General features: G+C 41.2%; 1 long non-coding RNA gene across 1 annotated transcript; it reads left to right on the top strand.

Moving 5' to 3' along the window:
- The first annotated feature begins 794 nt into the window (after nucleotides 1-794).
- LOC109144191 lies at nucleotides 795-13,456 on the top strand. The gene is made up of 4 exons (XR_002044785.3): nucleotides 795-1,221; nucleotides 2,072-2,182; nucleotides 7,865-7,948; nucleotides 9,288-13,456. It is a non-coding gene; the product is annotated as an uncharacterized LOC109144191 (long non-coding RNA).
- Nucleotides 13,457-24,026: the final 10,570 nt, after the last annotated feature.

The following is a 24,026-nucleotide window of genomic DNA, read 5'->3' as shown; positions in this document are numbered from 1 at the left end:
TTTTTTTCCAGCTGGGGCAGGGGGGGAGCGAGGAAGCACCCAGGCTGGCAGTTTTTTTCCAGTCAGCTTTTGGCCAGTTTTTTCGGCAGTTCCTTGTTCTCTGGAGAGAGGCTGAGAGCTGAACTTTTCCTTCTCTGGAATTTCGGATTTTCTCCCTTTTTCTACTGGACTGCCTGATTGCTGTAACATCAGAGCACATCGGGAGGACTTTCCACCGGGCACAGAGGGCCTGGCCCCGGCCCAAGCCCCAGCTCCGAGGAGACCAAAGGGAGGACTCGAACACTTTCCCAGGTTTTTCCTCTACAGCGAAAGATTTTACCATTTAACATTATTTTCCTTTCCCGTGTGCTTGTTAAATAAATAGTTTTATCTTCTTCACTTTCCTTCGAGGAAAATTTATTTTTTTCCCGAACCTGGTGGGGGGAGGGGTGGTTGTGCCTTCTCTCAGAGTATATATATATTTCTAAATTTGGCCAAACCGGAACACTGAGTAAAAGTTCATGATGTGTCCTTGATCAGACCCGGAGCTGATTTGAATCAAACTTTAAGGTGTAATTCCAAACTTTTTCAAACATCAGCCCTAGACTCTGATTCAGATAGGATTCTGATCAAAACTCCTCCTAAATACAAAGTGTTATGTCACTCCAGCCCCAAGTGCCTCTTCAAATTCCTTTGGACAGTTTCCCATTACTTTACCTCATGCTCATCCCTTTGTCAAACCAAGCTCTGCTGTGCATCTGCTAGCAATAAGATAGAAATGCCAATTATTGGATCCCAGTGTCTTGGCTTCCGAGTAGTTTCAGGAAGGACCCTTTATGTCCCATGATTCTCATTCTGAAGTTTCATCTGCTCTGCTGATCTCTTTCCCAAGAAGCTGCCTCACATAAGAACAGCAAACTCCTTCTCTTTAGCAGTCTAACTGCTTTCCTAGACACACTCATTTCCTCTGCAGATACCACGTGAGAACTACTACGGAGTTGGCCAAAATGATAAGCAGATGCTGCTCAGCCCTGGTGTCTGGATCTGCGTCGCTCTTGCAAGGGTGGAGAGGAAGGTTTCCTTCCTTATCTGATGGCCCCTGCTTTCTTCTGACAGACTAAGTATAAGGCAGTGCATCATTCTTTTCCCGTGAGGAAGTGCTCCCATCCTCTAAAGGCAGAAGATGGCTCTTGCTCCCTTGGTGGACAGTGTTCTGCACTAACCTGAGAGGCAAAGGACCAGGTCTGTAAGTCTTTTCTTCTCACAGAATTCCTGACCAATGGGTAGAAAGAGCTTTTAATAGAAAGGATGCTAGATATAGATAAACAACTCTCAGACTCTCTGTGTTAAAGATTGTGTCTAGTATTTCTCAGTTTTGATGGGCAACTTTCTGCTGACCCATAATAGTTCATTGGTGAGGGCTCTGGTTCCTCTGCATGTCGTACATAAACTAGAAAGGGTATTAGGACTTTCCTTGGTAATACAGAAAGTATATTTACAATTGCCATTCAGGGCTACACTGTGATCTGCTGCTTATAGCAGGCACTGCCCCAGGGGCAGTACTGATGTGTGGGGTGCCTCAGGAGCTTGTGTTCATCACTGGAAGCACAGTTTGCTATCCAGGGCATCCCTCTTTTTGGACACACTCTTGCAAAACATGCTTTTCCGTGAGAGATCTGACCCTGAGAGTTTTTCATTGTCAGTATTTAACTTCCAGTTTCCTGTACTGAAGGGTCAGTCTCATCTCTGCAATGCTGTGTGCCATTTGAGTGGAGATGGGCCCCTCTCACACGCTGGTCCCTCCTGGCACAGCTATTCTCCTGAAGTGACACCACTCCAGAGTATGAGGAAAAAACCCTCAGCACAGCACTTTTAAGCTGTCATGAAGTAAGAAAGGCTCCTTTCATTTTATGTTTTGTTATATAGCAGAAAAAAATCTGTCACTTTGCAGGATGCTTGCAGCAAACAGCTTTAAAAACTGAGTAAGTGGTTCAGCTTTACTTAGTTTTTAATCACTCAGCAACTGTTTACTCCACAATTCACAGGTATATTTATGTTCTTCTTTAGTTGAGGTTGTGACCTTCCTTTCCAGCCCTGAATTCCCAGCTGAGTGGAAGAGTATGTCCCTCTGCAGATAGGACCCATGCGTGGAAATCAGATGGGTTACAAATGCAGCACACCTACCCCCAGCCCAGCACTCAGGGTAAGTACCACAGAACCAGCAACAAATTGCTGGTTCAACTGCTACCCCCTTCCAGTGGGAAAATGGGCATGGTCAGGAAGGAATGTGAAGGAACCTTTTTTAACCTGAGAGTGATGGTCATCCTCAAGTGCCTCAGTTTAGCTCAAGGGTAAGTTGCTGTTCCACTACTGGGCAAAAATACGGGGCATTTAAGGATTTGGGTTTTGCAGGAATGGCAAGATGAAGTGAATCTCTGCAGAGCCAGGAGGAGGTGTCATATTGCGCCAAGCCTGGCTCTCCTGCAGAAGCCTGAGGTTCTTGGGTTGCACCCTTTCATCTGTAAATGGGCCTCTTAAAACAGAATTCACAAGTGCATTCCAGTAATAAGTAATGGGATATTGTCATGTGGGAGAGCAACCCGATGAGAGTTAATGGTGTTTCTACCTCTCTACCATGTTCTGAGGAATGACTTGGCCTTAAAAATACACCAGAACCCCCAATGGGAAGGAAATCCCCAGAGCTGATCATTTTGGAGAATGAAAAGATTCCAAATGGGTGCTAATATTTCACAAGGGAGGCTTTCAAATGAATGAAATGCATCTTGGATATTAATAGTGAAGTCTGTGATCATTACTACCAAGATTTTTTTGCCAGTATTTTAAATGGAGAATGAAAGCATGTGCAGATTAGAGGGAATTTCCCCTTTTTTATTGAAAAAACACATTGCACATGCAAATTAAAACTGCACTCACCACTGCAAGACTATAACATTTTTGGCACACGTACTCAGTGTGCATAAATGTTGGCTGTATTTAAGTCCTAGACATATATAATTAATGAAATACATTTGTGTATAGCCTCATTTTGTGAGCAGCCTAAATTTAGGCTGCCTATCCGTTTGCAATGTAAATCTTCATTTTGGTTGGTATATTAAATGTTAATGCTTGTGCTAATTTTTAGTCTCTAACCTTAAGGCAGGTCACACATTGCTTTATTAAAATAAAAGAAAGAAGATTAATTTAGTCACCCGAGTCAACAATTAAAAGTACATTGGAGTTTGGACAAAAGAAGTAAGGAAATGATAACTTAATGGCAAAAGGCATGTCTTCCAACAGCTAGGCACCATGGTGTGATCCTTATTTACTTTTATAGCGCACCCCATTGTGCCTATGTGTTGGAAGACATATGTCATGTTTCATCCTCAAGGGCCTAAGTGTGAATTTCCTGTTATTTTTTTCACAACTTTAAAAGTTGTTTCAATGAAGTTTTTGTTGGAAGAACTTTAGTAAAATGTGTTTTATATACTGTCTGTGGCTAGCCGGGAAAAATTGCAGCCCCAGAGGAAAATAACAAAGAAAGGCTACAGCCCGAAGGAAAGGAAGGAGAGGGCTGGGAATGGAACGGAGCTTTAGCTGGGCTGGGAGCGAGGACAGCAGTCCTTGTTCCCGGATAGCTCCATGCACAGGATCACCAGCTAGCAAAGACCTGTAGCCCCCACTAGCTCCACAGAGATGTGCATCCTTTTCCCTGTCCCAAAAGGAGGGATGCTTTGAAGATCCATGGTCGTGTTCACACACAGCAGGTTTTGTTGGCCTTTTTGCTGGTGAGCTCTCTGGAGCAGATGTGCACACATTTGCTGTGAGCACACGGGCTTCCCCAGAGAAGGCTGCACCCATCTCTCACAGGTGGACTCCTCTGATCCCCATGGAGCAGAAGCCCATCTGGAAACATCTAGGTTTTCTTCAAGTACAAAACAGGGAGACTCTGTAAAATGCTATCATTTTTTCCACACCAAGAGCTAATTAGCACCCTGATTTAGTGCAAAAGCAAACGTGAAAAACCTTTTCAAGCTACCAGATACTTTTTTTAAATAGGGTTTTCACTGGAAATTTCTTAATCTTAAGTAAATACTTTCAATGCTGTTTCTAAGGTCTTTGAAATCCCCATCTGGTGCCTTAAAACAGAATCTCTGATATACAATTTTTCCTCCAGTTATGCCAAATATAGCAAGAAAATTCATGGAAGCAGAACATACCCAACTTTAAGTCCTCTGATTTGCAAAAATTACCTAGCTAACTTCAGTGAGCAAAACTTCACCAACAAAGCTTTTCAGCACCAAAATTCTGTACAAATGCCTTTTAAATGTTTGAAATTTTCTAGAATTAGGCTGTCACTTTTGCAAATGTTCTGTGAAATTTTAGCAGCAATTACTACTGAGGAAAACGTTTCAAAGAAAGGAATTCTAAAAAAAGGAGCAGAGGGAAAAAAAAAAAGAAATAATCTTGCAACACTAGCTTGGGAGTCAAAACTCCCTTGAAGTGGAAATGAAGCCCGATCCTGCGCGTGAGAAGCTGCACAGTTGTGGGTCTCCCTGTGGGGTCTGACCTGTGCGACCCCACAAAGCCCATTGGCTTCCCTGCTTCCTGAGCCCCTGTCCATTTGTTGTGTAGGGAACCATCCACATGTGAATGGTTGGGTTGCTGGTCCAAAGTCTCTCTGTCCATGTTTTAATTTTTAAATTTTTTTTTCACAGAGTGAATCTTTCATTTGAGTTTCTGGGCGTTAGTATATTAATAGGAATGAATGAATAAGAAAGAATTCTACATTGAAAGTGAAAATGGGATAGCCAATGAATTTGGCATGAAACCTGTGTGTCCTCCATCTTACAACACAGAAACCACTGGTCTATTTCAGGGTTTATTCTTCCAAGAGAGATCACGCCCCAGGAGGGCACACTAGTTCCTAGGTAAATCGCACAAACAGAACATTCATTCTTAACACAAATACAAGAATACCTGCTTCCACATCAAACCTACTCATCCCACGGCTAATTGAAAGCTTTCTAAACAAACATTTCATTCTGCTGACTCCAAAATAACTGGTACTTACGGCTTTGACTTAGTGGTATAAACTAAAAAGAGTAGCAGAAGACACTGCAAAAATAAAAATAATTATACATAAACAGAAGAAAGAGTCCAGAGTCTTCCTTCTGAAATACCAGCTCCAATCTGTATAGAGCCAGTGGTAAATTACCCACCTGTATTCACTTACTTAACATTAAAAAACACTTATACATCATTACACTTTTGTACCGTATTAGTGAAAATGAATGCTAGAGCAATATGAGGTAAACATTGCTAATGTGGGAGAAGGCTGCTTATATCTTCTAATGATAGGATTAACTATGGCAGTGATAGATACACCATGCTCCTTTGAACCCTGGCTCACCACCGAAAAAGCCACAGGGCAGCACAAAGAGACTTGCTCAGCCCAAACGGGATTTTCTCCTGCTTTTTGAGATCACTGCAACAAAGCAGGTTCACTGCCTTAAAATAGCCTGTCACTACCCTGAGTGGCATCCTGGGGATCCAGGGGCTTCTGTGCATTTGATTGACTTTAATATTGTTTTCTGTCACCTATAAATCTTTTTAATGTAATTTGAAAGTAAAATAAGGAAGCAGCTCATTTCATAAATATTTTGTTAGTGCATTTCTTACGGCAGTTCTTTGGCACTGGATTAAGTATTCCAGCACTCCCACCCCTAAGTTTGTAAATGCCAGCACCTGACTTAGAGCAGGGGCCTGATCCAAAGCCCACCAGTGTTAGCAGAAAGTCACCCCCTAAAAGTGGGAGGTGTTTTATTGGCCCCACCTGCCCATAAAACACAGAGTGGCAGAGAGAGAAGCCATGAAAAGGATGGCATCTTGGACACAGCACTTCTGGGAGTTCCTGTGCCAGACCTGAACTTCTGGATAATATTGCACAAACCTTTCTGATGATGCAGCCCATGCCATCCTTAGCAGCCATTTGTGCTTGCTCTCCACCCAGGCTGCTTTTTTGGGTGGACCCGTTAGCATGCTGTGTGGTGCTTGGGAGGGCTGATGTTTCTGTCCTGAGAGCAGGATTGCTTTCAATTTATTCCCAACCAAGGCATGCAAATAAAATGGCACCACACATGCTCAGTGCTGGCTTTCCACAGGTGAGAGTTGCAGGATGGCTTTTTTCATGTGCCCACCACCTCATCCTTAAAAAAGGGGCAGGATGGCAGCAGAATCCGAGCAGAATTAAATTAAGTCGTGCCACCCACTTCTTAACATTTGATCCCAGTAAATTTCTCTTCTGCACATTGTTCACAGAGCTCCTCTGCCTCCACATACTTGTAGGGATTTCCACCCTGCCCTGCAGGCCTCTGGAGAGGTCTGAGGGGCCCAGAAGGGTTGCAAAAGCCAACTGCAGACTGGTGCTGCTTCCTGCTACGGAGGCAGCACATCTCCGTGGGGCACCACAGGGCACCTCGCTGCAAGGACTCTGGAAGGTTCAGGCTAATCTTCAAGGGGGAAAAAAAAAGCCTATCTGAAAAATGGAGAAGAGATAATAACACTTGTGGCTGTACAAGCGAAGATAACGGCAAAAATAATCAAATCTCATGCTCCTGGGAGGAAACTAATTGCACACAGGGGTCAGGAAGACATTTTCATCCACTGTTGAGCTTTGCACAGTTGGCTGCTGCATTGTTATTATGAAAGAGGGAAGTGGAAGGAGGAAAGGGGAGTTTACTTGTGTTGTTTGTTGCTTTTTTCGCTGAAGAGATGGAGGGAAAGGCAAGAGTGGCTCTTGTTTGCCCTTAAGCATCAAGAGCTGGCTGGCATCAGAGGCATAATAGTGGGCTGGATGGATACAGTATGGCAACACTGATGTGTCCGATGGATTGGGGAAGTGGGATGCATCTCTCCACGCGCACACATCTGCTATCCCTCACTTGTGAATGTTACTCCAGATGGTAATCAAGAAGGTGGTTTTATAACCCACATTAAGAGGACTGTCTGCTGACAAGTTATGTGTTTTCTTCCCTTGAGTACATGCTGTTAAGATGGATAAGTGCAAATGGTTGAAATTTGGTTGTTAACTCTGAATAATAATAATACTTTGCATTTCTATTGCATCTTCCATCCTAGGATCTCAAAGCACTTTGAAAACACTAATTAACTAAATCTTACCACACTGCTGTGAAGCAGGTAATTATTATTACCATTTTTTACAGAAAAAGAAGCTTTGTCATAGTGAAAAAGAATTTCCCTGGGTCACCAAAGAACCAAAAATAATCAAGAAACAATGATGACTTCTCAAAATAAATTAGAAACTTTGCATTAATTTCCTGGAAATTAATTTAGTTTTGTTTTTATTCCCATTGAATAATTAAGCCAATCTTCATACATTTTCAACTTTTGAAAACTTCTTTTTTGGGACTAAAACACTAAAAAGAAACTCAAACCTTGCACTTTTCATTCTTGCTGAGCAACCAGAATAGTATCAGTCAAGAACGAGCTATGGAAAACTGAGTTACTTTGAGACATAGTTTGATGATTGCAATTAATTAATAATAAGAATATGGTGAAAACCCATGTCAGCTTCAGTGTCAATTCCCATTCCTTTTGGCCTCATCAAAGAATTCATTACCCTCTTTCCTACCCCCTGGAAAAAAAATGCAGTGTTTGTGAGGACTACAAGACTTCTTTTTATCCCACTTTTCTATTTTTTTTCTTCCTGTCATCTGTTTAAAAACACCCTCCAAATGTGCTACTGAAGGCTGCGACTTCATAGACAATAGGCTCATAAGCTTGCATAAATGAGAAAGAGAGAGAAAAACTAAGTTTCAGTGTTGATTTTTTGCCCGTTGAATAATATCAGTTATTTGATTTTCAGACCCAGAATCCATTCTTAAATTAGAGAAGGATGTTGCAGGCCCGTCAAAGAATCGAAGACAAATTTTGCTAATCCTTTTGAGAGGTGAGACAATGGTAATGGGGGGTAAGGAATGACGTCTGGGTGGGCAATATTGCCTGTTCATTTCCTCGGCTTAGCTACTGATTGTCACTCTTGTGCCTTAGAGATGCCCATAAGCTTCCAGGGAGACTGCATGAAGGTAGAGCAGCTTAATTATGTAGGCTGCTATTTACTAGGTTTCAGCTGAATCCATCAAACTAACTTTGCTTTAACCTGAGCCAGATTTGATTGTGAAGCCAATTTATTGACTGGTTTCTCCTTTGGCAGTGCATCCTTTGATTTAGATACAGATACTTACCCCCTTGAAAAGTAGCAATGTTATGACACAATTTATATTTTAAAAAGCAGCATTACACCGAACATAATTTTAAAAAACAAACAAACAAGCAAACAAACACAACAAAAAGCCCTTTGAATCTAGAATAATGGCTACCTGTAAGGCAGTAGCTCACTTGAGAGATTTTGCTCAAGTAACTTATAACTATCAGCAGAACCCCCTAGGGAATTACCGCTGTTTTTGCAGAAGCTGTTTGCAGTGGAATAAACAGACAAGTGCTCTATATATCATTTTAAGTAAGACAAATAAAGTTCTGCTTCCTCCTTACAACGATGTCATTGTCACTTATATAAGAATAATTCTGTGTGACTTTTTATGAATCTTTCCCCTGTGCAGAGGTACAATGGCCTAATTTCCTACACCGCGTATTATAAATAAACGTCCTTCTTCAGCAATGTATAGCCAAGCTGAAATGATCCCACCACGTACGGAGCAGTCTGGAACTGCTAAGGTGTGCTTGAGCACCAGCAATGGGTGGAGGGAAACCCCACCACCCCAGAAGAGGTTATCTCCACACCTCCTCCTTCCCGTGGAGGGTTTCCCATGGCCCAGGAATAGACGATGGGAAGGCCTGGGGAAGCCGCTCCTGTTGTCATAGGTTCCCCTTACAACTCATGGCATAGCTGGGATATGGTTTTATTTATTTTGGGTTTCAAAGAGGTAACATCAAATGCATGGTACTGGTGAGTGTGGGAGAGAAAAGAGGACAACCCCCCCTTTCCCATATGACTGCCCACTGCTATTGCTAAGAAACCTCCAATGGTAAAAACACGTTAAAAAATTAATAAAAAAAGCTAGAAAGTGTTATTCAAAATGTAATTTTAACACATTGTGAAGGGCTTTTAAGGGGAAATATGTGTGGGGAGGGCTCTTATCTCTCTAAGGCTCCAGCTAATGTAGCTGGCTGCCCAGGGGAATGCCAGAGGGAGAGAAGATGGGAGAAATGATATTAAAAGGGTGGGAACATTATTTTATAACTTTAAAAAAAATATTTGTTTTCCCCAGAGTCTTTCAGGTTGGTTTGCTCTTCTGGCTGCGTTTGATCTGCCAATAGCAAAGCCCATCTCTGCAGTGATTGTGGAATTCTGTCTGATATTCCCTGCGTGCCGTGAGCATGGGGATTTCATTTCATACATCATTTCCAGCGAATACCCTCAGTACAAAGCACAGAAGAAATTTCTGTCATACACACACGGAACGCTCACATCTGTGTGTGCACATGTACGTGTGTATGTGTCCACATGAATCAAATCATGCTTGGCTGAGAGATACCCTCTAGCTCTGGTTAAATTCATGTGATAAATTGTATTATCCTGTATCTTTCAGTGCCTCACCTGCACTATACTGCTTATTAATCTCTCTGCCTGGATCTTTTGTAGTGTTCTGAACCTCTGAGAGTGATTTCAAAAGGGTTGCCTTTAAAACAACTGGAAAAAAAGCAACCAGCATAGTAACAGGGGAAACTGCCTTTTTCTTTATCACCTCCTCCAGAAAAAAAATACACCAAACTCATGTCCTGGGACAGAAAGCATGCACAGAATGACCCATTTACAGTCCAAGTTTACATGTTAACAGGGATAGAAGGGTGCCCTGCAAATGGAATATTTCTAATGGGGTATAGTTGAGCTTTTACCTCTGAGGCATCAGATATTAATATGATCCTGGTTTGTACTTTCTAGAGGTTTCTGCAACAGCAGTTTTGTTTCTTCAGTCTTTTGAGTTCTGTTTAACTAGGCTTGTGGAAAAAAAAAGGGAAACACCCTTGCTAAGGGAATAGATGTTAATAAACAAACACACAAAATGTACAAAACCCCTTCAGATTTTGTGTATAGGGAACCAAAAAGTGGTGCAGAGCAGTAGGAAAAATCTGCATCTCTTCTTGAGATTATTTACATGTACTTTCACTACTTGGAGCAAATCCGGCCATTCTCAACTCACAGTGAAAACTCCCTCAGACTTAGTCTACCATGACTTTCCCATGCTATTTTAAGGTGCTTTGAAATTCCTACATGAGAAAATTCAATACAGGTGCCACATGCAAGTCTTCGTTTCACTGGAACTTTTTTTTGTCCATTCCTCCTGGTCTTTCATTGCTTTAATGCATTACAGAGTGAATGAATAGATATAGAATTATAGAATTATATCTATGAATAGATATATAATTTATAGTCCATTTGGAACCAAGGACAAAGGACTGGAAGAAAACTCCTGAGTCATCCAAATCCTCAGAAATGCATGGGGCTGCCTCACCTGGCCATTATGGAGGCTGTAGGAGCTACTGCTGTGACAGTGTTACCCCTCTCCTGCGGGCAGTTTCCTCACACTACGGGTGCTCGAGGGTCACAGCACATGTGCAACCCCTCTCCACTACTTCCAGAGGTGACTTCTTGGTTTAGGAGAATTGGCAGGGCTCCAACTGACACCTCTACCTTGCATGGCTGTGTCATTCCCTCTCATGTGAAGTTTTACCTACTCTCACTCATATCTTAAGGAGATAGCCTCTCTGTGGGCAGCCTATTTCAATACCCAGCTTGTCTGTTTTAAGGAAAAAAACCATGATATCTAACCTAAACTTTTTCTTCCTTTGTTTGAGGCTGCTGCTTCTTGTTCTACCTTCTTGTACTAATGTGAAGAATTCCCTTACTTCATTAAAGGCACTTCTACATATTGGTAATGTCCCCAGTGAGTGATCTCTGTATAAATTCAGTTCCTCTGATATTTTCCCCTATGTTTTATACTCTGATCTCGGTATCACTTTGGAGGTTAATCTCTGTATGTTCTCCAATGTAGTGTCTAAGTGATAGGAGAGCCATAAAGTCTTTTGGGTGGCATTGTCCTGAATTTACATAGCTGTCATATCACTCTCCTACTTTCACATGAGACTTCTTTTTAATTACATACAAGAATACCACTGCTGTAATTTACTTGGGTTACAACACACATGTACATGTTTCACAGAATAGCTGGAATAATAGTCTCAGCCTCTGTCACTTACTGGTTGCTAGATAGCTCTTCTTCATCTATATCTTTCTCTTTTACTGATATTCCCAGAGTATTATATTTGCTGAGACCCCTGTTCAGAGGGCTTTTGGACATAACCTTGCTGTATTTTCTGAGTGATCTCTTTTTTGGTCACTGGCCTGGTACATGCAACATTTCTGAGATGGTGTGAAATACAAACCTGCAAAACAAGAGCGTAGTTACAAGACAAGTGACCCTGATTGAAAGGGTGGCTATGAAAACTGATTACACAGCAAATTGCCCATCTGCACAGGCTCGGAATAAGAACATTTCAAAGCTCATTTGTGGGCTGATGTTGCCATTTAATGCAGTTTCCAACAAATCATTCATAAAATTAATGGCCACAAGTGATGCTTGTTTCTCTCAGGCTCTTCTGTGAAAAATAGTTCTTCCACTGATTCAGGGAGATATGTAAAGGAATGGGCATTATTTGAAGAAAATTGAATGAAGTAATCTTCAACCTGCAGATGCTTGAGCTGCTGGTAACATTCTGGGTTACTGCATAATTTTGTTCTTCACAATCCACCCATCAGTTTTTTCTGTTATTAATGCTGCTTTTTTCTGTAGCTTTCAGAAATGCATGTAAAGGAACCTGTCTCTTGTCTCCATGCTGAATGTCCCTAACACCTGCTTGTTTACTCTGTGAATGGTGGTTTGAGGAGCCTTCCCTCTTTTTAAACTTCTCTGCTGCCCATCATATACCCAGAATAACTTTCTATATCTTCTCAAAAAACAGGACTTCACAGCTCATGTTCCAGGCGTAGAAGTGCCACTTTGGATTTCCTATACCCTAAATGCCTTCTACTCCAGAATTTGTTTTGGGGGGACTCTGAATTTGAAATTAACCTATTCAGTTTATAGTAGAATTGCACAGAGATTTTGCCAAAGGTTTCACAAACCAGTTGCTACTTAATCTGACTAATACAAGAAATGTTCAATTCTGATGAAACAATTGACTTCTATGGTTTGTTTCCTGATCCCTCTGTGTATCTTTCCAACCGGAGCTAGATGTCATTTAAGAACAATTTCTTCCCATTTATTTTGAATGGGTAACCTTTTAAGTCATAGAAATCTATCTTACTCCTTAGCTGATATTTTATTTTTCCCTGAGATAGTTTTGGAGTTTGAAAACTTGTCTTGCTGGCATTTTTTTTGCCCAAGGGTCCCGTGTCTTTGCAGACTCTCCCCAAGAGTCTCAGGCTGCGGTTTCACAGTGTAAAATGTTGGACATCAATATTAGCTTAACCCGCAGCCTTTACCCCAACCACCATTTCCTACTCTTTCTCCAAGTGGTGCTATTTTTCATATATCCTGGCAGAATTGTAGTGGGACAGAGCTATGAACTGTACCAGAGAAATTACCCACCTTTTAAATTCTACAGCTGAATCCTCCTTCCCCTCTTAAATAATAGTATTAAAACATAGCCCCAGCTTCAATACCTTTTAAAATCAAATATTAACAATTAATCATTATTTGTTGCATGAAGATTTTCCAGTCAAAACACAGATCTTCACCAGGAAGGAGCAAGAAAACTGCTGTTTGTCAAGCACTGGAGGAAACTCTCCTTTGTGTACCAATAGTTTGCTGGTCACAACCTGCTCAGAGAAGGACAAACAGTCCTCTTCCTGTCTCTTTAGCATGAGAAGGTGAGACTTTGTGTACTTTGTAGGATGGCTGCAGTACACAGCCATTCACACAGTATATAAGCCAAACTGAATTTCAGATGAAATTTGTAGAAATGTGTTAACATGGAGAAATGGTTTTGGAGAAAAGGACTTTGCTGTTACAGGGATTTCAGTTCTGATTTGGAATGTGGCTTGATTAAAGTCTCCCTGTCTGATTATGATCCCAGACTAATTTTACACTGGCATAGTTCCATGAACGTCCATGCAATAGATATAAGTGTAACCCAAGGGAGACTCAGACCCTGAGCACTCTGAATCACTGGATCAATGCACAGCTACCTGTATGCATCATGCTGTGTATTATTCTTGTTAACCATCAGAGATTTCCTGCAGAAAATGGGAAACACAGGGATCCTCGTTCTAGACTAATATGTTCAGCTGTACAATAAACTCCTAAGAGTTTTTAACACATGCTACAGATCTGTCTGTTTTTAACTTATCTTTTCACTCCAGTATCTCATCCCTAGCTAAAAGGGACTTCAGACAACCCTGAAATGTGAACTGTCTTCCTGAGTCAGCAGAGCCTGACACAGAGGTCCTGAGGATGAAGGCTCCCTCAGGCCATCTCAAGTCCGATACTGAAGCCTCATAAGTTTCCTGCCAGCATCTTCATCTATTGTACTAGCATCCACATGAAGAGGAAGCACACAAACACCGTCAGGGAACCTTCACACACAGTCACAGCCCAGGCCACCTTTGGCTTCAGGAGTGGATGCACACAGCAAACCTGCAGATCTGATGGGAGCATCTCAACCTGATTTTGCTGTGGTTTCACCTATGGCATGAGCAAGTGAAGGGAGGGCACAGAGTCCAGTGCAGCACATAACAAAAGGAGCCAAAACCTCAGAGGTACATGTCAAGGTAACTCCCCCAAATCAGGCCCATTTTGGCAAAGCCCTGTGATGTCTAGTTAGCATGGCAAAATACTGAGATTATTCCACATCTTCTCAGGGAAAATCAAGGAAAATAGTGGCTCTTTTGGGGAGCAACTCAGAGCAGCTTGGGAGGTTTTCCAAACTGTATACTTCAGCAGAGAAGAAAATTTGATCTGGTAATTTTTAGGAGAATGTGTATGCAAAACCTGTTTGCTACTGTTGCCATGACATTATGTTCCTGTGTCTCAGAGTGATTTGAAGACACCCTGGTTTTCCTCAATTCTCCCATTGCTAGTTCATTTCCTCCCCAGCCAGGGCTGAGTTCAAAGATCACCCAATTAGTAAAAAGAAATAGAAGAAAAATGCTTCCATCCTATCCATCTACCTGAACAAGACAGTTTAATATAAGACAAATTTTCAAAAGGTGTTACTACATGAGGAAAGTCTTTAGCCTCAGTACAAGGAATCATTCAAGGACAATTCAAGTGGATTCAAATATAATCATACAGACAACAATTTAAATATGTTTCTGAAAAGGCAAGACTCCCCAAACAAAACTGTCTTTGTTTTGGGGTTTTTTTCCCAGCATACTGACCCAATGGCTGCAAAAAATATGAGTCTGGCTTTTTTTTATAGAGATTGCTCTACTAAGATGCTTCTCCCTTCTTACTGTCTTCCCCAGTGCTTTTCTGCCAGCTCTGATAAATTAACATCCAGCTGGTCAGGTTGCTACTTTTGGGGTAGGAAGGCCAATATTATCTTGTCAGTGCTGCTCCCGAAGTGTCAGCAAATCTTTGGTTTATCACACCACCCTTCAGAGAGACTCTATAACAATGCACAGCACATCTTTTGCAATTTACTTCCCCACTAGTTCAATTTATTTCCTTTCCTTTTTGTATTTAGAAAAGGCAGTCTTCCCGTAAACTCCACCCTGGCTTAACAGGGAGCTATAACTGTCTTTGAAGCCCTCTGTACTTCTCCTTCAATGAAGCAAATGAGAGGTCACAGAATTGTCACTGCATGTCATTAGTATGTTTTACACTTACGTATTTATGTTGCTTGATAGTGTCATCCTTATATCATGAAAAATTCTCATCTAATTCCCGGGTGGGAAACTGCTTCCCATTATGTCAGTTCACACTGCGATTTCTTCATGGGTATAAAATCGTGTGTTTATACAGAGGCTTCTTGGTTCAGGAAGAAACAGCTCTGGGTAAGAGGAGGGCCGAGTTTCCTGATTATCCATACACTTATTGACCATACAGCATGAAACAACATACTCAGAGCAGAAGTGCAGGTTGGATGTTTTTCAGCACACTGCAGCAGTTATTTTGTGCAAACACAGCAAGCTGCTGGTTTACCACTCTCTGATGGAAGTATTCAGAGTGGCAGTGCACTAGAGAGAGAGGAAATTCATTTAGATTTTTAACAGAAGGGGGTATCAATTATATGTGCTCTAAAAAATATTGTTTGAACCTCATGCTTGGAAGGGAAAGTGTAACGAGTCTTGACCGTTCTTTTTTCTACACTTTTTTTTTGCAAGCTAGCATTGTACGTGGTGCTTAAGTGTTTAAAGATTTAAATTCAGCTGACCTATCTCCATAAACAAAGGGGCTATAAACAGAGCTATAAAAATAACTTCTTAGATTTAGTTTTGTCAGATTTTCTTAGGTAGGTTGGGGATGTTTGGTTGTTTTGGATTAGTTTCAGTTTTTGAGGGAGGCTGGCTGCAGTCATCCACTCACTGAGCATGCAAGGATACTACTGACAGCAGAAGTTAATTTCAAGGGCAGTTCTGCCTTGGAGTTCACCCAGGATCAAATATTGCTCACGGTATGTATGTGCCACATCCCTGCTAGTAGTGTATACAGGTGAGCCCTCTAAGTTGGCACTGAATAATGGGGAGAGAAAAGGACCAGTTACAAAGTCACCCCAGTCACTGAGTGCTCTCCACTCTATGGGTGGAGAATCACTTTGATATCAAGCATTGAAAATATAGACACAGCACAACATTTTAGATGTGATTTTTAGAACTATGAAAGGATAATGATATTATACTGTGCAATGAAAAGGAAAAAAAAATTGTAGCAAGAATTTTCTGTGCATCCCTGCCCACATGAATGGTTGCAGTGACTGCAGGTGTAACACTGAGCTGAACTGCACATGCTCTGGCGGGTTGTTTCGGCCATGGGCACAGTAAGATTGACTGTATTATGTAAAAATGCCTATTTTTGCCATCCTTTATTATTTGCACAGTGACTGAAATGTACTGTGGGAGACCTTGACACAGTGACCAGCTAATGACACAAACATATAAAAGCACAAGGAGACGTATTCAAGAGACACATGAAGCCTAAGACAGTCTCAGGTGCTTACAACATTGCTTAAGTCCAAAAGAGCCACTTTGGGTCAACCAGACATTTCCTAGCTCTCTTTAGGGAGTCTAAACTGGTCCCAGTTGTCTTTTGCTCTTTCAAATTTTGGGGCCACAGCAGAGAGTCTGAATATGGCCCAACATCTCTTCTCCAAAAAATGTGCAGACTAATGTGAGATGGCACGTAACAATACAATAGCCAACAGCAGTAACGAGTAGATGGGTGATGAATCAAAGGAAGCCTTTTTTGCTCCCAGAGCCAGCAATGCTCTTTCCAAAACAGCAAGGCTTGCTTGTGCAGGATTCAAGGAGAGAGAATTCAGTCTAGGCTCTGGCCTAGGAGCAATCTCCACTTCCAGGGATCCTAGAGTCAATGAGAAGATATTCTGCAATCTTGTCTGGCAATCCTGTTTCAAACAAAAACAGCTTGAGATACTTAAAATTTCACCAGCATTTGGATTTATATTGGAGCAGGATTTATTGAGAGCAGGATTTATATTGAGAGTTCCAGCAACAAAATGAATGTTTGGTTCAATCTTTCTCAATATTTTTCACAAAAAAAAAAGCATTATCTGTCTGCAATTATAACAATAATTTTTTGTTTCTATTTTTCTTTTTGAAAGCAAACCATCTTCATTTGAAAGGAATTTTGGAACTCAAAGGCTCTTCTGAAATGTAGGAAAATCAAATATCAACAAATTACAATCCTTGGGAAAAAGAAATTTCTGCTCTTTTCACAGTCCTTTCCTTTTTTTCCTTCCAGTATAACATAGAGGCTTGCCCTTCATAAAAATGTTAAACTATATGAATCTTTCTAAGAGCTCTTCAAACCACTATGCTTTCTGGCTGCCAGGACCACAGTAGCAGCAGAAGTGGTTTGGGGTCTTGCAGCTCCTCTACCAGCTAAGGATAAGGCCCATCCCCTGTCTCACAAAGGTTCTGAAATTCACCAGGACAACCCACCTGACACCCAAAACCCTGTCCTTGGCCAGGCCAGAGCCCAGTTGTTGGACAGCACACGCATTGCCATCTTGCTGGCAGTGTAACTGCGGGGTAGGGGTAGCTGTGGTATACTTGGGCAAGCTTCAGAGGCCAACTTTTTTGATGTGTGCAGAGAAATGTTTGGGTGTAGAGTACTTTCCCTCCACCTTGATTTCATTTTCACAGCCATCGAAAGAGCCAGCTGCATCTGCACAGAAACTTCACTGAAATTACCAGGGCAAAGACCTTACCAAATAAAATAAGTCCCCTGTCAGCTGTTTTGGTTTACAGAAAACCAAGAATACTAATACTTACAGTCCTAAATGTACAAAACCAGAGGAATAATGGAATGAAGTTATACAGTGTAGACCACACATACAATTTCTCATGCCTGCTTTATGTTGTCCACAGGGCAAAACCATTTGTTCCACATTATAGAGGCAGTACCACTGCTTTTGAGAAAACACATCATCCTGGATCCCATATCCAATTAAAAATATGTGCTGTTCATGCCTATTTGCCATTGACAATGTCTTCTAGCAGTTGGCTGAGATAGGGTTATTGTCTTGATTATGAAGAGATGAAGAGGAGGGTAGATGTTTCTATCTGATTTGAGAGCACCTGAAAGTGAAAAAATACAAGCCTTTAAGAGGCTCACTGACCAGCTATATAATCACCATCTGACTATCATAACCTTGTCTGGACCTTGTGCTGAGGTATGTTAGATACCTAGATACAGTGTGCAAGACAGAAAAAAACATATTTGTGGAGAGGAAAGGCTGAAGCTGGGAAGAGAAGGGGAAGCAAAGAGAGAAGGATTTTATTCTTAACAAACTAGAAAGCTACAAAGATGAAGAACTGACACAGAAACAGCTCTTAAGTTGAGGGGGGTCCCATTTCAGAGATGTGATGTTGTCATTCCCAGCCTTTTATTCCACATGTTCGCCGCAGCTTAGGGGCATGTCACACACTTGTGAGAACTTTACCAGAGTGTTGATGCAATACTGTGTCAGTAACTGAGTGATTTGTTTTTCCTCTGGACATTGATTGAAGAAATTCTTATTACATTTTATAGCTTGCTTGGCCTTGGTATGAGAGTCAAGATATAAATTGGACCATAAATTGGCCTGTGTCAGAATCTGCATTGAAATGACATCAAATACGTGTCATGGTGCTGGCGTGTCAGCTAACAGCAGGAACCTGACACTCCCTGTCAACTTGATCAAATGCTAGACCCCCTCACATCTTTGCCATGTGGCCCACTTTAACAGTGATAGTGAAGGCTGTGGAGGCAACTCCTGCAATGATACTGGAGAATGCTGCAGTAGGAAAATAAATTGTGTCTGTAGACCAAATTGATTTGCTTCGACTTATTGCAAAATAACAATCTCCACTGTGAGCGTTGCAGGTATATGCAGATAAATAAAAATTGACACCAAAAAATATATAGATACACTGAGAGGAAAAAAGAGCATACATAACTGAGATATATCTATCCCACAAGCAAAGCAAGACTTGATAATTCATGAGTGGCAAAGATGCAGCTGAGTTATGGTGATCTTTCCTCTGGAGTGAAATAAATACAGCATCTTGATTCAGCCCATTATATAGCGTGATTAATAGAAGTGAATGCTTTCAATAGGTTGGGATGTTTTGAAGCATTTAGATTCCATATTTTGCTTCTAATTTACAAACTATCAAAGATCTTAGTGTTATGAATTTAGAAAGCTGTATTTTGGTAGTAGTGATTTTTTGCAGAGGGCAAATTTCTATTTATGGCTCTGCGAAGAGAAATCAAACATTTTAGTTGGAAACTGAAGTTTATTTAATTGTAAGTTAGTGGCTCAATCTTCATCAGAAACCTACAGCATAGCTATAGTGTAAGATCTACAGCACCATATGAGACAGCATCTTGGCTAGCAGATTTTTACATGAGCACCTACATCGCGTTCAAAGTAAGTTGACATTTGTTCACCACCTTCACCACCACTCTGAGGACTGGCCAATTCCCACCCATTTCACTCTGTATCCAGCAGTATCTTAAGACCTAAACTCATCACTCCTCTGTAGCTAAACACTACGAACACCTCAGGGAGGAACACTGCATCACCACAGCTGCAGTGCTTTCTGACGTGGTGCTAACACAACAGGCCTCTCCCCAGTGGCTCACACAGGCTTTGCATACTGTCTTCTGTGGAGACAAATGTGCAGTACCAGCCATGGAAGGTGGCCCGGTGTTATTTTATGGCTCTCTCTAAGTCAGTATCTTTTTCTGGCTTGGATTTCAGCAGTTACATACCATGCAAATGTCAGCACTATTAGCTACGTGCTTATAACTGTAATAGAAAACTCTCAGTAATGTGCTTGTTCAACAGTCCTAAATCATGAGACCTTCCTTTGGGCCAAGACCCAGCTACCTCACAAAACTGCCAAAACCTTAATTTTTCCATTGCCAACACCAACAATGCTCTGAGGTTCTTTTAGTATAAAATTGGTAACATACAGAAAAGTGAAAATGTTGAGACAGCACGGAGGAGTAACTCTATTAACTCAAGAGAGTTGTATGACTGTCAAAAAGAGAAAAGGGCCAGACCTGCAGAAATCCATATGGAAATAAAAATCAGAAGGATAATGGCATGTATTGCAGAACTGGATTACATTCACCTGGTTCACTTGGTTCATTAGAAAAGCTCATTTTCAATTGAAGCCCATAAGAACATGGAAGAACATCCCAGAACTTTCCTTACCAGAGAACTGGACCTTATCCATAGGTCTGAGAAAGGTGCAGTGAGTGATTTGCCACATACATGGCTGAAATACACCACACAGTAAACTGCTGATAGGGGAAAAGCAACTGGATATTTATGCTCCTCGAAGTTGTGTGCGATGCCTCAGGAGTGAGGGACTTGTTTGTCATCTCTTTGACGAGTCAGAAGGAATTCCAGAGCACAGCAGCACCTTGAATCCACTGTAAATCGTCAGTCTTGTTATCATTCAGCGATCTGCAGGGCTGCAACAGAAGAGATGCTATCTTTGTTTTACTGTTTGCACAGCTGGAGGAATTATGTCCATGCCCACAAACATAGCTCTATTTAAGGGTCTTGAGGGCTGCTATTCCAAAACCAAGCTCAGGGCAGGAATGCTGGAATACAAAACATTTCGAGGATAAAGACTGAAGTGAATCGTGAAAACTGTTAACAAGAGCTTCAGAACAGAAACCTGTTCCTTGTGTCTCAGTGATAACAGATCTAAAATCTTTGCTCTAAGACAATTTTGAAGAACAGCTGTGGATTTTCGGCCAGGGTCTCTTGCTGTGTTCCCCTTCTTCCTAAGCCCATATGCTTAGGAATATTTATAATTATTTTTCATATGCATGTTCCGTTACAGGACAGATCTTTTGCTGTTTGAACAGAAATAGAATCACGTAGCTAGAACTATCAAGTTGTTCCACTCATCTCCTATTACTCTTATGCACCTGTAACAGAGAAATATATTGAAATCCTGTAATTTTGACAGCTTTTCATTGAAAAAATGGAAAAAAAGATTGAAAAAAATTCTGCCAATATTTTGTCCAACTTATAAAGGCCACTGTCCAAAACACCAAACTAAAGAATTGCTTCTACTTAATGTTTCCTTAAATTAACTATGACTTAGAAATGAGTAACCCAGGTCAGAATTTAATCACAAGACTCACTGGAAGAATGTCTCTGATTTTTATTCAAGAAACCGAGATTTAATTACTTCCAGAAAACTGAGTAAAGGCTTGAGTATGTTCCTCTACTAAAGTTTTGAAATTTAGTTCCCTGTCTCTAATGAAGGTATGTCCTAAGCCAGGAAGTCTTTACAAACAAACAAGTGGACAGATTTTCTAGATCAGTGTTGTCCACAGCAGAGACAGGCGTTACCATCAAACTATCTCTGGCTCCCTGGTTCAGGTCCACACTGCTTCAATCTACCTTAGGTCTGCCAGGAACCTTATTCTGAATGGACATTTACGTTTGCCCTAGTTACCTTTCCCCTGGAGCACTTTCTCATGCCCCATGTCTCCTGCTGCATTAGTCGATAGGCAATACTGCAAGCAGACAGTAAGACTGACCCAGAGCAATTCTCCAAGGACCTTGGCTAATCTGGGTGATATTGCTCAGTTAGCATCCAAATAGACTTTGTATTATGATCTGACCATCACCATCATAGCAAAAGGCTTTTGTATCAAAAGTTTGGCATAAAAATCTGTAAGGTACTGCAATGGTTCTGATGATTTCTCTGCAGGAAACAAGTTTCTATTAAGAACAATTAGAAGGCTGGTAAATGGCCAACACTTCACTTTGTAAAATTCCATATTGAATTCTTCGTGAATCTGTCAAGCTCTAATATTGTAGACCAAAATTTTCCGTGGTAGCTACCTTCTTCAAATGAAATATTAGGGGCAATATTAATGTATAAGAAATTAGGCCTTTTCTGAAATATGCTGGAGCAAAATATACAAAACATAAAGTTTGAATATAGTGCTCCCGTACCGTGGGGAGAAGACCTAAAATTTGCCAGAAGGGCCATATTAAGGGAAAGAGAGAGCTGCTGGGGAAAACATTTTCCTGGCCAGGTATTTTACAACTGCATCATATGCAAGCACCCATCTGTGGTAGCAGAAACACGGTTGGATGGACTCCCATACCCTAATGTTTCACTGCACTTTTACAAGGTTGGTAAGACACTTGAAGTACAATTTTTGGCATTTTTCACTGAACTTGGTGGTTGTTCTACAGGAGAATCAGAATGCAGAGAATTTCCCATTTCTTTTCCTTTACCAAAACCCCACTGCGTGGGTTTACCTTGTTGGAAATCAGAGGTCATGCTGGGACTATTCATATGCTTGAAGCCTGAAGGAATGTGACATCATGGCAATGACATCAGTCAGCAACCTTGGTGATGGATTTGAGAACAGCTTTTTCAAGTCAGGAATGAGCGGGGTCCTTCAGAAACTGAATTGCACATAAAATTATTCCAAAGCTGTGCAGAATATGGTAAGCTGAGTATGATGTGCATTCTGGTAAATCTTACAATCATCCCGGGGAATACAGCAGCAGATTCTACCAGTTAGCAGAGTGCAGAGGTGAGATTAGCATTCGCTGTTAAATCCCACCTGACTATTTCAAGGACTTCTCCACCAGGCCTGTGGCTCTGGTGGACTAGGGCCAGGGTTACAGCTGCTCCTTCTCCATGTGTGCTTCCAGCTGCGCTCTGCTACCTGAGCCCTCTGAAGGCAGGAGGCCTCCAGCAAATGGCACTGGGGCATTGATTCCCACAGCTTCCCTTCCAGAGTGTTTGCTAATGCGACCATAATACAGCCTTCAGTCTCAGGTGTGTGTTCTCAAGGTACACCATAGTTCCATTCATTCAGCACAACATGAATTTAATGGCTCGAGTGAACACTTGTGTGCAAATGAGAGATGTTATCATTTCCTTTTTTTTCTTTAATCTGCCTTTTAGAAGCCCTGCCACACACAAAAACACACACACAGAGCACTTGAGTGTTACAAATGCCATGTCCTTGGTGATCCACTCTGGATGAACGGAAGAAGAGTTTGAGTGAAACTCAGAGAAGCAAAGACTTTACCATATATTCTGTAATTCTGAGACATAAAGCAGGGATTTAAGGATGTTATCTGGGCCTTTTCTATGACCATCCTCACTTTTGTCAGTTTAAAGCTGGAACTAGTGCATTAGCTGAAGGGATTGTGTGTGTGTGTGTGCGTGTGTGTGTGTGGTTTAATACACATTTAATATAGCTCCTGGGAAAGCTAATGGAGTTGCCTTGGGGAGTTGAGCAACCTCCCAGTGTGCTCTGCATAAATCTTCTTTAGCTGCAGGTGAACAAAAAGTTATGTTAAGTGCAAAAGTGAAGGTAACAGCTGCTGAATCCCTTTTGCTGGCCTGCAGAGAATTGGTACTGCATGTTACCAGCTGATTGGTGATTTCTTAACCTCTTCTAACCTGTGAAAGTAAGAGGAAAAATTGAAGCTTCGGGGGAGGAATTTCTCTCCTAGTAGAATTTCTTTTGTTCACCAAGGGCAGTGGGTTAAAAAAATAATTTGGAAAGAAATTCATCTAGAAAATGGCCAGGATACCACAAATGCAGTTTTATAACAATCTTTCTTTTTCTTTTTCTTTTTTTTTTCTTGTAGAAGATAACTTGGTTTTATACTTTACTGTCTTATTAACAGAATGCATTTTGGAAGTCTGCCACTGTTAACAGTATCAGAAGGATTTAGGGCTGCTGAAATACACTTGAAGATTTAATTCTGCTGACTTCAGCTCTGATCTGAAGTAAAAACTGTAACCATAGATTAAATGTTTAGCGCCAGATATTGCAATTGCTGCTTCTTGTCGTAAATCCTTGTGTCTATTGCTGTTTCAGACAGCTCTCTGCGGGCCCTTGGCTGTGCATGCAGCACAATGCTCATGTCGTATAAGATTCTTCACAAGGGGCCAATTCTTGAAGTCCTCTCTCCATCCTTCCTCATAAAACTCCCAGTTGCCCGAGTGAGAACCTTGAGACGTAGCAGTGCAAGGCTGCCTCACCGACATAATTCCCACGAGACACTGTGAAAACCAGGAGCATCACCTGCTTTTTTAATGCCCCATCTTTGGTTCTCAAAAAAAGCATTCCAAGGGTGGGAGGAAAGGGCCTTTTCAGGCTTTATTAATCTCTTAGGAGACTCAACTAATAAAAGCAAATAATCAACACAAAATTAGATTGTCATGATGAAAATTAACTAATGTGGTCATTCATACAGTGGAATATCTGGTT

The sequence above is a fragment of the Corvus cornix genome, chromosome 2, assembly GCF_000738735.6.
Source record: "Corvus cornix cornix isolate S_Up_H32 chromosome 2, ASM73873v5, whole genome shotgun sequence".
Lineage (NCBI taxonomy): Eukaryota > Metazoa > Chordata > Aves > Passeriformes > Corvidae > Corvus > Corvus cornix.
Note: the sequence above shows the minus strand (reverse complement) of the source record. Positions and strands in the feature narration are given on the sequence as shown.